Source organism: Anabrus simplex, chromosome 1, assembly GCF_040414725.1.
Source record: "Anabrus simplex isolate iqAnaSimp1 chromosome 1, ASM4041472v1, whole genome shotgun sequence".
NCBI classification, from domain to species: Eukaryota; Metazoa; Arthropoda; class Insecta; order Orthoptera; family Tettigoniidae; genus Anabrus; species Anabrus simplex.
In genome coordinates, this window is record NC_090265.1 from 1330316411 (window position 1) to 1330329232 (window position 12822).

At 40.4% G+C, this 12822-nt stretch overlaps 1 protein-coding gene across 2 annotated transcripts in view; it reads left to right on the top strand.

The window, feature by feature from the left end:
• LOC136858311 (pre-mRNA-splicing factor RBM22) overlaps positions 1 to 12822 on the top strand; it is an 89234-nt gene that overhangs the window by 49923 nt on the left and 26489 nt on the right. The window lies entirely within an intron of this gene.

The window sequence follows — 12822 nt, forward strand, 5'->3', positions numbered from 1 at the left end:
TTAATCAAAGGTACTTTTCCAAGACAATTACACTTTCTCCCGCACCCTTCAGCCCCACCTTAAGCCCTCTTCCTAACCCATATATAATTTTATATATGTCATTTCAATACAAGAACTTACTGATTTCCATGATTATAATTTTTACAACACCCCATTTATACTTCATTCTTTGTTAAAAACCTCTTAGTATGTATATTCCTTGTATTATTAACTATTACCATAATAACATCTCATTTCACTTGTTATTCTTTAAAATAACATTTTCTTAGGATTTCGCCAAAAGTGATCTTTGCTCCAATACGGCTGATGATGACCCCTAGATGGGTCGAAACTAGTACCGTGTAATTTATAATTTTGTGAATATATTTTAGTATTGAAAAGGTGGAAATGTTTTCGTTGTTATTATTATTACTTATATATGAAATCGCAGATTGGCTGAACATGAAGAAAAGTACTGTGAATGTATTATCTGCCGATACAAACTGCAAGACAGAATTGAAACTTTGCCATAGACAGGTCGCCCGAGAGTTCTTACTAGGAGAGAAGAGAGCAGTAGTAAGAAAAGTGAAAAGAAATCAATGTCTAACTGCAGCCAGTATTGCTGCTGCAGCTGAGAACGAGTTTGGAAAGAAGATCAGGGTAAGTACAATCCAGAGGGTGTAATATAGAAGTGATGATCACGGGTGAACTGCAAGAAGGAAGCCCTTTATCAATAAAATAAATAGGATCAAGTGACAACAATTTGCTAAGGAGCATCTTAGGAAAGACATGAACTGGTGGAAGACTGTAATTTTCTGTTTATGGCTCAGATGGGTGCATCATAGTTTGGAAACAGTCCAATAAAGATTTTGAAGAAAGAAATATGAAGGCAACAGTAAAACATGAAGGGGGCATGTTATGGTTTGGGGCTGTATTTCGGCTCAAGGAGTAGGTGAGCTGGCTTTTATAGACGGAAATATGGACCACCGCCAGTATCTGCAGATTTAAAAAAGAACCTGAAGAAAAGTGCAGAAAATATGGGAGTTGGGGACTGTTTTAATTTTTTATCATGACAACGACCCGAAACATACGACCTATAATGTACAGCTATGGTTGTTGTACAACTGTTCTAAAGTTGTGAATCCACTCCCACAAAGTCCTGACATTAACCTCACAGAGAATCTATGGGATATAATGGAAAACAACATCCGGAAACTTCCAGTAACTTCCAAAGCTGATGTGAAGAGACAGCTGCAAGAGTAGTGGGAAAAATTGTCTCATTCCACCACAAGAAAACTCGTAGAGAGCATGCCGAGACCCCTGACTGAAGTGCTTCGCAGGAAGGAAAGAATTACAACGTATTAATATTCCCACATGGACTCTTGTCCGAATATTTATGAACAGGCAATTTTCTATTATTGTAATTACATTCATAAGTTGCAATTTTTTTGTGTATCATAAAATAAAGTGCATATTTATCTTTGGTATCTTTGTGTGTAACTATTCATTTTGGAGTAAGGAAAATTAAATTATATATGTTTGTTATTAATCTTTTTATGTTAAATATAAAGGAACTCTGCCTGTCTGAAACATTATGCCAGTCACTGTATGTATCTTCTTCACTGATGTGAACACTACCAAGCCTATCCATCCATCCTGAAATACATACTTTCCTTATGAATCAGTTGAAGAAAGATGAAAACTTTGCCTTCAGTTTCACCAAAAATGAGTACCAAACACTGAAAAACAATAATAGGTGCTAATAACAAGCACCTTGCCTTCTATTTTTAGAAGTGAAGAGTATGTCTTTCTAACAACTTAAATGCTATGGCCGTCTGCAGTAGAATGTTATTTAGGGCTGATGCTCAGGTGATAAATTATTTCATTTTGCCAGATCTCACATTGCCTGTCAAAATTGTTTGTAAATGCTGATTATATAAAATAATATTTGACAGAGTAGGGTGCATGGTTCTTGTAAGGTCTTGGAATAACTTATAGGATAATTAATCTACTCAACTTTTTATTACAAGCATGTAACTGCCATATGAATATATGTTTAATAAATATTTTTTGCCACCATATCCCCTTAAAATCTACAAAACTTTTGTAGAAATACCTGTCAGAATAGTTACAAATGAATTTTTCACCTTTGTTTTTCATTGTTTACATGGGATCTACAGCACAAGAAACAAAAGAATGGGTCTACCTTGCTGCCCTCAGTAGGCCTATATGTTATTAATAAGTTATAAGAAACAGACATTAAAGTAGTGAGAATGATTGCTGGTTCGAGCAGGTATGAACAGTGGCAGGAGAGTACTTGGAATGAGAAGATAAAGACTAAGTTACAAAGGTATAAGCTGGCAGGGAGGGATTAAGTTAGGTAGAACTGTAGTAAGCCGTTTGTCCTATGCTTACTTGGTATGAAATGAGTATGACATGAAAATCAGTCTTTTCAAGACTAAAGTGATGGCAGTAAAGAAGACACCTACATTACATTTACATAGAACACTTTCCAGTATCTCCTGACATTTCCTGACAAGGTCTCAGATAATAATATTGCCTACGAGTGCTAAGGGCCCCTTCTGCAATAATTCAACTGATGCTTCAGTTTCACCTTATGCTCATGATTTCATCAGTGGCCTTGAACATGTAGTTATGACATTCATTTTTGTGCTTGTGTTTCACGCCCTCATGTCGTTGGCATTATGTCATGGTCACTTTGGTATTCCACTAACAATTTTAAATGAACCATTTTAATTAGAATTTTTAGCGGAATAAGTTTTAGTCTGTGACAAAATAGTTTATGGTTTAATCATTGACAATGTTTCCATTAACATGTTAGTACAATGTATCATTTTCACTTTTTTATGTACTGAATTTTAGTTACTGGCTAAACTTTTAGCTTCCATATTAATATAAGGTATATTGAAAATTGTTTTTAGGCTGAAGATGCCTTAAATTGAGGGCGAAACATGTCCCATTTGACTGATAGTCTGTTTATGTAACTACTATAAGTGGAAATTAAAGTATTGAATAGGTGGATTAAAGAACAGCTTTATTATTTTTTAACATACCACTTAGTCGAGCAGCTCGTCTCCTTTCTCCCAAGTCTTCCCAGCCCAAACTGTGCAACATTCTTGTAACACTACTCTTTTGCCGGAAACTGCCCAGAACAAATCGAGCTGCTTTTCTTGGGATTTTTTCAGTTCCTGTATCAAGTAATCCTGGTGAGGGTCCCATACACTGGAACCATACTCTAGTTGGGGTCTCACCAGAGACAAATGTGCTCTCTCCTTTACATCCTTACTACAACCCCTAAATACCCTCATAACCATGTGCAGAGATCTGTACCCTTATTTACAATCATATTTATGTGATTACCCGAGTGTAGACCTTTCCTTATATTAATACCTAGGTACTTACAATGATCCCCAAAGGGAACTGTCACCCCATCAATGCAGTAATTAAAACTGAGAGGACTTTTCCTATTTGTGAAACTCACAACCTGACTTTTAACCCCGTTTATCATCATACCATTGCCTACTGTCCATTTCACAACATTGTCAACATCATTTTGCAGTTGCTCAAAATCTTGTAACTTATTTATTACTCTGTACAGAATAACATCATCTGCGAAAAGCCTTATCTCTGATTCCACTTCTTTACACATATCATTGATATATATCAGAAAACATGAAGGTCCAATAATACTGCCTTGAGGAATTCCCCTCGTAATTATTACAGGGACAGATAAAGCTTCACCTACGCTAATTCTCTGAGTTCTGTTTTCTAGAAACAGAGCCACCCATTCAGTCAATCTTTTGTCAATTCCAATTGCACTCATTTTTGCCTGTAGTCTCCCATGATCTACCCTATCAAATGCCTTAGACAGGTCAATCGCAATACAGTCCAACTGACCTCCTGAATCCAGGATATCTGCTATATCTTGCTGGAATCCTACAAGTTGGGCTTGAGTGGAATAACCTTTCCTAAACCCAAACTGCCTTCTATCAAACCAGTTATTAATTTTGCAAACATGCCTTATATAATCAGAAAGAATGCTTTCCCAAAGCTTACATACAATGCATGTCAATCTGACTGGCCTGTAATTTTCAGCTTTATGTCTATCATCCTTTCCTTTATATACAGGGGCTACTATAGCAACTCTCCATTCATCTGGAATAGCTCCTTTGGTCAAACAATAATCAAATAAGTACTTCAGACATGGTACTATATCCCAACCCATTGTCTTTAGTATATCCCCAGAAATCTGATCAATTCCAGCCGCTTTTCTAGTTTTCAACTTTTGTATCTTATTGTAAATGTCATTGTTATCATATGTAAATTTTATTACTTCTTTGGCCTTAGTCTCTTCCTCTATCTCGACATTATCCTTGTAACCAACAATCTTTACATACTGCTGACTGAATACTTCTGCCTTTTGAAGATCCTCACATACACACTCCCCTTGTTCATTAATTATTCCTGGAATGTCCTTCTTGGAACCTGTTTCTGCCTTAAAATACCTATACATACCCTTCCATTTTTCGCTAAAATTTTTATGGCTGCCAATTATGCATGACATCATGTTATCCTTAGCTGACTTCTTTGCTAGATTCAATTTCCTAGTAAGTTCTTTTAATTTCTCCTTACTTCCACAGCCATTTCTAACTCTATTTGTTTCCAACCTGCACCTCCTCCTTAGTCTCTTTACTTCCCTGTAATAATATAGTGGATCTTTACCACTCCTTACCACCTTTAAAGGTACAAACCTATTCTGACATTCCTCAACAATTGCTTTAAACCCATCCCAGAGTCTGTTTACATTTTAATTTACGTAGGTGGTTTGAAAAATTCTCGGAATGTTCTAGAATTAAGTATCTTACCTCGGTGGAACTGCTTTTATTTTTCAACATAGTCGCCCTGTAGACTAATGCATTTGGTCCAGCGATGTTCCAATGCCTTGATCCCATCTTGAAAATGAGATTCCTCCAGGCCTGCAAAATATCTCTCCAATTCGGCTCTCAGTTCTTCCCTTGTAGAAAATCTCCGTCCACCGAGGAAAATTTTCAGCTTGGGGAATAGATGAAAGTCTGGTGGTGCCAATCAGGTGAATAAGGTGGATGTGGCAACAATTCGTACCCCAGTTCATGAAGTTTTGCCATGGCAATAACATTTGTGTGCGGCGGAGCGTGGTCCTGATGAAAGATGACTTTTTTCCTTGCCAAACCTGGCCTTGTTTTGCGTATCTTTTCCTGTAGTTGGTCTAGGTGGTTTGCATAGAATTGCCCCGTAATTTTTTGGCCAGTAGGAAGATAATCTATCAGCAGAATGCCTTTTGTACCCCAGAAAACCGAGGCCATGACCTTTCCGGCCTTTGCTTTCTTTGGTGGTGGTGGTGAATCAGCATGTTTCCACTGCTTTGACTGCTGTTTTGTCTCTGGGGTATAGTAGTGGACCCAAATTTCATTTGTAGTCACAAACCAGCACAAAAAATCTTGTTGGTTGCACTGAAAACGGCCCATACTTTGTTCGGACATTTCCAATCTGGTGCGTTTATTGTCCAATGTCAAGAGCCGCGGCACCCATCTTGCGGATAATTTTTTCATACCCAATTCTTCGGTTAAAATATAATATACCCGTTCAGAAGACATCCCTACAGCTTCAGCAATCTCCCGCCCTTTCAGTCGACGATCCTCCATGACCATTTTATGCACCTTTGCGATAAATTCTGAGGTCGTAACACTTTTTGTCTGTCCACTACGTGGATCATCATCCAAGCTCTCCCGACCAAATTTAAACTCGCTGGTCCACTTGGCAACAGTTGAAAATGAAGGAGCAGAGTCCCCCAGTGTGTTCTGAAATTCGGCATGAATTTCCTTTGCTTTCATACCTTTCTTTACAGAGTATTTAATCACAGCTTGAATCTCAGTTTTTCCATTGTCACAAATCACTACGTGGGAACAACAACAAAGAGTTGTCACTACCACACTCCTGCAGCTAGAGCACTGACGCACCACGTGTTCACTCACAAAGGATGTGTGATTATTGCGCGGGAACCTCGTTGCTCTAGCACGGACATCTAGCGGTGATTCTGAGAACTTTTCAAACCGTCCTCGTACCGTTTTCCACCAATCATAGTTACTTATTAAAAAACTCCCTCATGCCTGTTTTATCAGCCATATGGTACTGCCTAATAGTCCTAATTTTAATATCTTCCTTTCTTTCACATTTATTTTTAATTACCACAAAAAACAGCTTCGTGATCACTAATACCAGGTGATACACTAGTTCCACAGGTGGTTTCCGAATCTTGCCTGTTGGGGTAAGTTCGTGCATACTTTCCGCCATCCAGCACTGATAAAGTTTTCGCACATTGTCTTTGAATGGTTTATTTACCAAAATGTCCAAGGGTTGAAGTACCGACGTCAGTCCACCAAGAATCACTGCCAAATCGGTTCATGGTGCCCATCCACCCCTTTTCCTGGATGCGAACGTGGATCCGTCGTGAAAATGATACTTTCAGCATTGTTTTTTGCTTTAGAACAATGTAAGGTGCAAGCTTTCTGCCATTAGCTTTTACATTGCAGTGCATCGTTGTTTTTCACTTCCCGTAGCGCGTACGGTAACACTCGATGTCCCTTTCATATCGATCTGCGTTTCCTATCTCGGAAAGCAAATATTCCTTAACTTTACGTTTCTCAATCACAAATCGGTGAAAATCTATTACTTTTTGTTGATATCATTCGTCATTCTTCGGCATAATGTCGTTCTTGGTCGAAGAGAGAGCCCATTTCTCTTCATAAAATTAATCATCCAGCCTCAGCTAACCTTAAAATCAAAGACACTGATTCCATGTGCAGCAGTTATTTCTCGTCCTTTAAAATACAGTATTTCCTGAGAAACGGCATATCCGCCGTTGCATAACAAAATCACATATTTAAGTAGATCCTTCTCTACTTGTGGAAACTTGCCACTTTTTGGTCCGCGAAGTGCTCTGCGAGACTTTTTGGTCGCTTGAAGTGCAATCTTCTGTTTCCGCCAGTAGCACACGTTGCATTCGAAAACTGAATACTTGCGGCCCACTGCCCTATTCCCGTATGTTTCGCCATAACTGGTGACTGCGAGTTTATACGATGCCGTATTGCTTGAATATTTGCTCGTTGTAGATTAATAAACAGGTTTGAGATCACAGAAAGCACACGTACCGCACCCGAAACACTCGTAAAATATGTTTGTACCAGAAACGGAATAGTGTTACTAGCCACTTCTGCGCTCATGCACTCAGCTAGTGCAGTGGTATTTCGTACTGGCTGACAACAGCACGTTGCCCAGTATTTGGAATGCCTGGTTTTGCAATAGGAAGGCTGCTACTTGGGTAGTTGACATCTTTATTTCAAAACGCATCCGGAGCTGCGTGATTGATCTTCGAAAAACTGGGTGCGTCAAATATGGGAACATTTAATTTTCTCCACTTTGGACCCAAAAATATTGGGATGCATAAATTATGCAAGGGTGTTAATTATTCGAGAAAATACGGTATTATCTTTCTTACCTTTGAAATCTCCGCTGAAGCATATTGGTCTGCTAATATCATTCCACGCCATCTCTGCACTGATAGCTCAGAACATACCATTAGTCGAGCATCTCTCCTTACTTCCATGTCTTTCCAGCCCGAAGTTTGCAACACTACTCCTTTGTGAGAAATTACCCAGGACAAGTTATGCTGCCTGTGTCTGCATCTTTTCCAGTTTCCAAGTAGTCCTGGTGTGGATACCATACACTCCATTGAGAAGAACAATTTCAAATGAGCAGAAATGGTGAGAGTGGATGCGTTATGATCTGAGCAGTGTTCTGCACGTAAAGCACATCAAATTAATTCTGATATTAACATGGAAATCCTAGAGTCTAAGTAGGTTAGGATGTAATAAGAATTTGACGATGTGCCCTTTACGGAGTGGGATCCACGTAGTGCCTTGGCGCTTTGCAAAGACATGGCTCCCCTATCAGATAATGTCCATAACCAGATGTTGAAGCACTCCAGTGAGGACAGTGAGGCTAGCTTCTTATATCTCCTTGGAGTGTTCAACCGTTCCGTTGCAGTGGCAAGAGGGAATAGTAATTCCTCTCCTCAAGCCTCACAGAGATCCTAAGTATGCCAGAAGTTACAGACCTATGTGTACTCCTAACTGTCTATGTAAACCATTTGAGAGGATGGCGACTTGTGTGGTGTTCGGAGAAAAGAGGACTTTTGTCAGAGTACCAGTGTGGTTTTCAAGCCGCCCGCTCCACCACCGACCATTTGGTATGCCTGGAGAGTTCTATCCGGGACACATTTCTCCGAAAACAGCATTTGGTGGCTGTTTTCTTTGACTTAGAAGAGGCCTATGACACCACATGGCTGTATGGCAACCTTTCAGTCCTGCATCAGTGGAGATTCCGAGGTAACTTGCTGGTTTTTATTGTTAATTTTTTGTCCTTTGGTGTATTCCATGACCAAGTAGGAAGGGCATATTGTCAATATCATGTTCAGGAAAATGGAGTCCCACAGGAATCGGTTCTCAGTGTCACTCTGTTCATGATTGCCATAAACAGTCACTGATGCTGGTTCATCAGTTACTGTATGACAATTTTTCTCTGCATTATGGTTTACATAGTGTGGCATTCACAGAGCAACAATTACTACAAGCTATTAGGAGAGTGGAACAGTGGACCTTAGAACATGGCTTCTGGTTTTCAACTGCAAAGACCTCTGTTCACTTCTGCAGGAAGCGCACTCTTCACCCCCATCCTGAACTATATTTAGATGGTGTCGCTCTTCCTGTAGTTGACACCAATTTCTTGGGCTCCTTTTCTAGTAAATTACCATGAGAGGTACATTTGTGTCCGTTAAAAGCCAAATATGCTAAGAAGCTGAAAGTTTTGAAGTTTCTTAGCGGCACTACTTTGGTAGCAGACCGCGCGGTGCTCCTGCAATTTTATAGGGCACATATTTTATCCAGATTAGACTACGGCAGTGCAGCATATGGACCAGCAAGGCAAAGCGTCCTTGCAAAATGGAATAGCATCCATGGCAATGGGAGCTTTCCATACAAGCCCTATTGCTAGCCTGCTCGCTGAATCTGATTTGCCACCTTTTCACATGAGGCAAAAAACAAATAGTTTTGTCCTATGCTGCAAATTTTCAACAGATGCCACCTCACCCAAGCTATCCCTGCGTATTCCACAATAGAAACAGTCGGCGGTGCACTGCTTATCCACTAGCAATACAGCCGGTTGGTATATGCTTGGATAGTAGTCACAGATTGTTAAATGTACCTTTTGTTCCTTGTCTTGTCAGACTACCAAGTAAGATACCCCATGGCTGCTACGATGACCTGAAATAATTCTGGATCTGCACACTGGCCCAAAAGAGAACACTGACCCCTCCATTTAACGGAGGCTCTTCCTGTCCGTTGTTGGCCAGTATCCAGATTCAATGGTAGTTTACACGGATGATTCTTGGACAGAAGTGGGGTTAGGCTCTGCGTTCATTGTGGATAATAACAGGTTTCTTTTTCCTCTCCTGGAAGCCTGTAGTGTGTACACAGCAGAACTCTATGCTATCCTTGAAGCTCTGCAGTACGCACTGTCCAGTGAGCGCCAGCTCCTTTAGCTCATTACAATCTATTGATGCATGTTTACCTTGGCACCCTCTGGTGCAGCGGATCCAGGACCTGCTGGCCAGGTGTTGGAGTGCTAGCACCAGAATCACGTTCTTGTAGCTCCCAAGCCGTATGGATGTATCTATAATCTTGACCATAATGGCCACCAATGGTCCGTATTGACTTAAATCACTGTTGTCAATACAAATCAAAATCTAGTATATTTACTAATACATCAAATACATAAATACACTCATGTTCATAAAAATCAGAACACTTTGAAAGACTGCAGATAGGAAGTTCATATTCACAGGACATGTGCATTAATATGTTCTGAAGAAATGTTCAGTATTTGAACCATGTCGGCCCTCAGGTTCAAGGTCCACATTGATATCTCGGTGCACCACCACCGACTAGTAAAATGTGCCTGCGGCTCTCGTCGCTATAAACCTAAGGTAATGGATCAATGTGACTTGACCAGACGTGCAGGATGCATCGCAGACGTATGCAAGAACTGTACCATCAAATGAGTGAGTTTGAAAGAGGGAGCATTATTGGCATGAGAGAAAGTGCTGCATCCACCTGGGAAATTGCTGCTCGTGTGGGACGAAGTGTGTCGGCTGTGCAACGGGTGTGTACAGAATGGTTCACAGAAGGCCGTAGAACACAACGAGATGTGTCTGGTCGCACCACGCAGACCACCTCCACAACCACCATCCGCTCTCCCGAGAAGATCGACTCCTCATCCGAATGGCATTGCAGGACAAATCTGTCCTCCTCGGCTCTGGCGGAACAGTGTAACACATCGTACACTGTCAGGAGTGACAGACGGTCTGGGTTACCGGTGCGTCATCCACTTCCCTGCCTACCTTTGACTAATGTGCATAAACTTACTAGACTGCTAATGGTGTATGGAACGGCGTCACTGGGGACAGGAATGGCAGCAGATAGTGTTTCAGGATGAATCCAGGTTCTGTTTGTTTGAAAATGATGGCCACATTTGGATTCGCCAGAGACAGGGGGAGCGGCATCACATTGACTGCATTCGCACAAGACATACAGTGCCAGCTCAAGGCCTTATGGTGTGGGATACTATTGAGTACATCTACAAATCACAGTTGGTGTGTGTCCAGGGCACTGTGACCAGTTTGATCTATGTGAATGACATCCTGCGACCCGTAGCCGTACCCTTTCTGCACGACACCCCAGATGCCACATTTCAGCAGGACAGTGCTCAACCACATGTTGCTGCATGAACACGTGCCCACCTTGTTGTCACAGGATGTCAGGCTGTTGCCCTGGCCTTCCCAATCGCTGGACTTGTTGGCATCTGTGTGACCTTCATAAGTTGTTCTTAATAAAGTTGAGACAGTATGTGTGCGCTTATACCATAAACAATTGTCACAACGCATCCAACAGTTTGTGTTTCTGTTGGATGCAACTGGAGACCCATGAAAGTGCATTTGGTTTATGAAGGTCACACATATGTCACACCACAATAATATTTGATAATTGTTAACCAGCTTAATATTAATACCATAAATGAACTCTTTATAGGACAAACTGGACACAATAGGAATGAACTTTTAATATGTTTTTAACCAGTTTTATATTAGGACAAGGTTTTTTTTATAAAAAATGAGATCTATTACACACATGTGATTTTAATCTGTAAGCTGGAGAAGATAATATTAACACATGGGTGACGGGCCCCGAGAAATCTCGTGGTACGCTCGCCAGCGGTAGGTGACGGGCCCCGAGAAATCTCGGTTTTATTCACGACATTGTTTTCAGTCTTCCTGTGACATCTCTTGACCATATCTTGAACTATTTCGGACGTGCACATTGAGTAGAATAAATCGTAGATGTATATCTGCCACTTTTCTTTTATTCACAGCCTCTTTTATTCTTTGATTTAGTTTCGAAACGTCGACTTTCTTTCTGCCGGTTCAGTCAATGACAAGATGGAGCGCCCGCGGAATACGGTGTTAGCTGACGACGATGTTTTAGAAGAATTACTGTATGTGCCGATGAGCGTTCAAATGGAAATAGTCTAATGAATTAGTGGAACCTGAATGTGAGAGTGATAGTGGAAGTGATATTCAAGCCTCTACAGGCCGTGATTTACCTAGTGTACTTCTTTATTCAAGTGATTCTGACGACGACAACGATGTAAACATTAATGATGTGTTAGGAATTGACGCTGAAGATGGTTTTGTAAAGGCAGATTGACTACTATTAGGGGCATTGGAGAGTACCCATACCAACTTTAAAGATAAAATATTGACTGGTTTAATATGTATGTACATTTTTATAATCAAGTGCACCCTGGTATGTTTAGTAGAAAAATGTCCGGTCCACAGGGTATGTGACAAGCTCAAGCATCCGGTCAGCAATGTGTTAATGAATTCTTGAAACATGTTTATATATATATATGTATTTGAAGTATTAGTAAATATACTAGATTTTGAATTGTATTGACAAGGCAAACCTTTTAAATAACCAATAACAGCGACATGGGTATAGTGGGAAACTAATTCGTTCATAGGGCGGCCGAGGAGGTGGTCACATTGTTCCCGTTGTCGTACAAGGTTCCAACCAGTGATATTCATTCTCAGCTGAGACATTTGGTTATGTCCCACTGGGAGATGGAGTGGCAGGCCACCCCATCTCCCAAATAAGATGAGAACAATAAAAGGAACTACAAAGGTATGGAAGACTTCCCTTTGGGTTTCTCAGAGAGAAGCAGTGGTATTATGTCATCTTTGGATCAGCCACTGTACAGCAATGCACTTCTGCGTACTGAAGGGAGAAGTGGCCGCCGATGTGTACTTGTGGCAGTCATGTTACCGTGGTACACATCTTTACGGAGTGTATGGACCTGGCCAATCTGCGCCGTAGTCTAAAACTTCCGAGTACCATCTCCCTTATCCTACGAGATGACAAGCAGTCAGCAAACCTCATCATCAGTTTTATGAAGGATAGTAGCCTGTTTTATTGGGTATGAACGTGAGTTTTGTTTCTGTTGTTAATTTTTATTTTAATGTTAACTACATTTTACTATATTGACTCAGTTTTAGTTATGTTTTTGTGTATTTTAATGTTTTTTTAACCAGAATGAAGTATATAATTGCACTTCAAGGCAATATCTTATTTTATCTTAATCTATTCTTTCTATCATTTTATAATAAAATTAGAT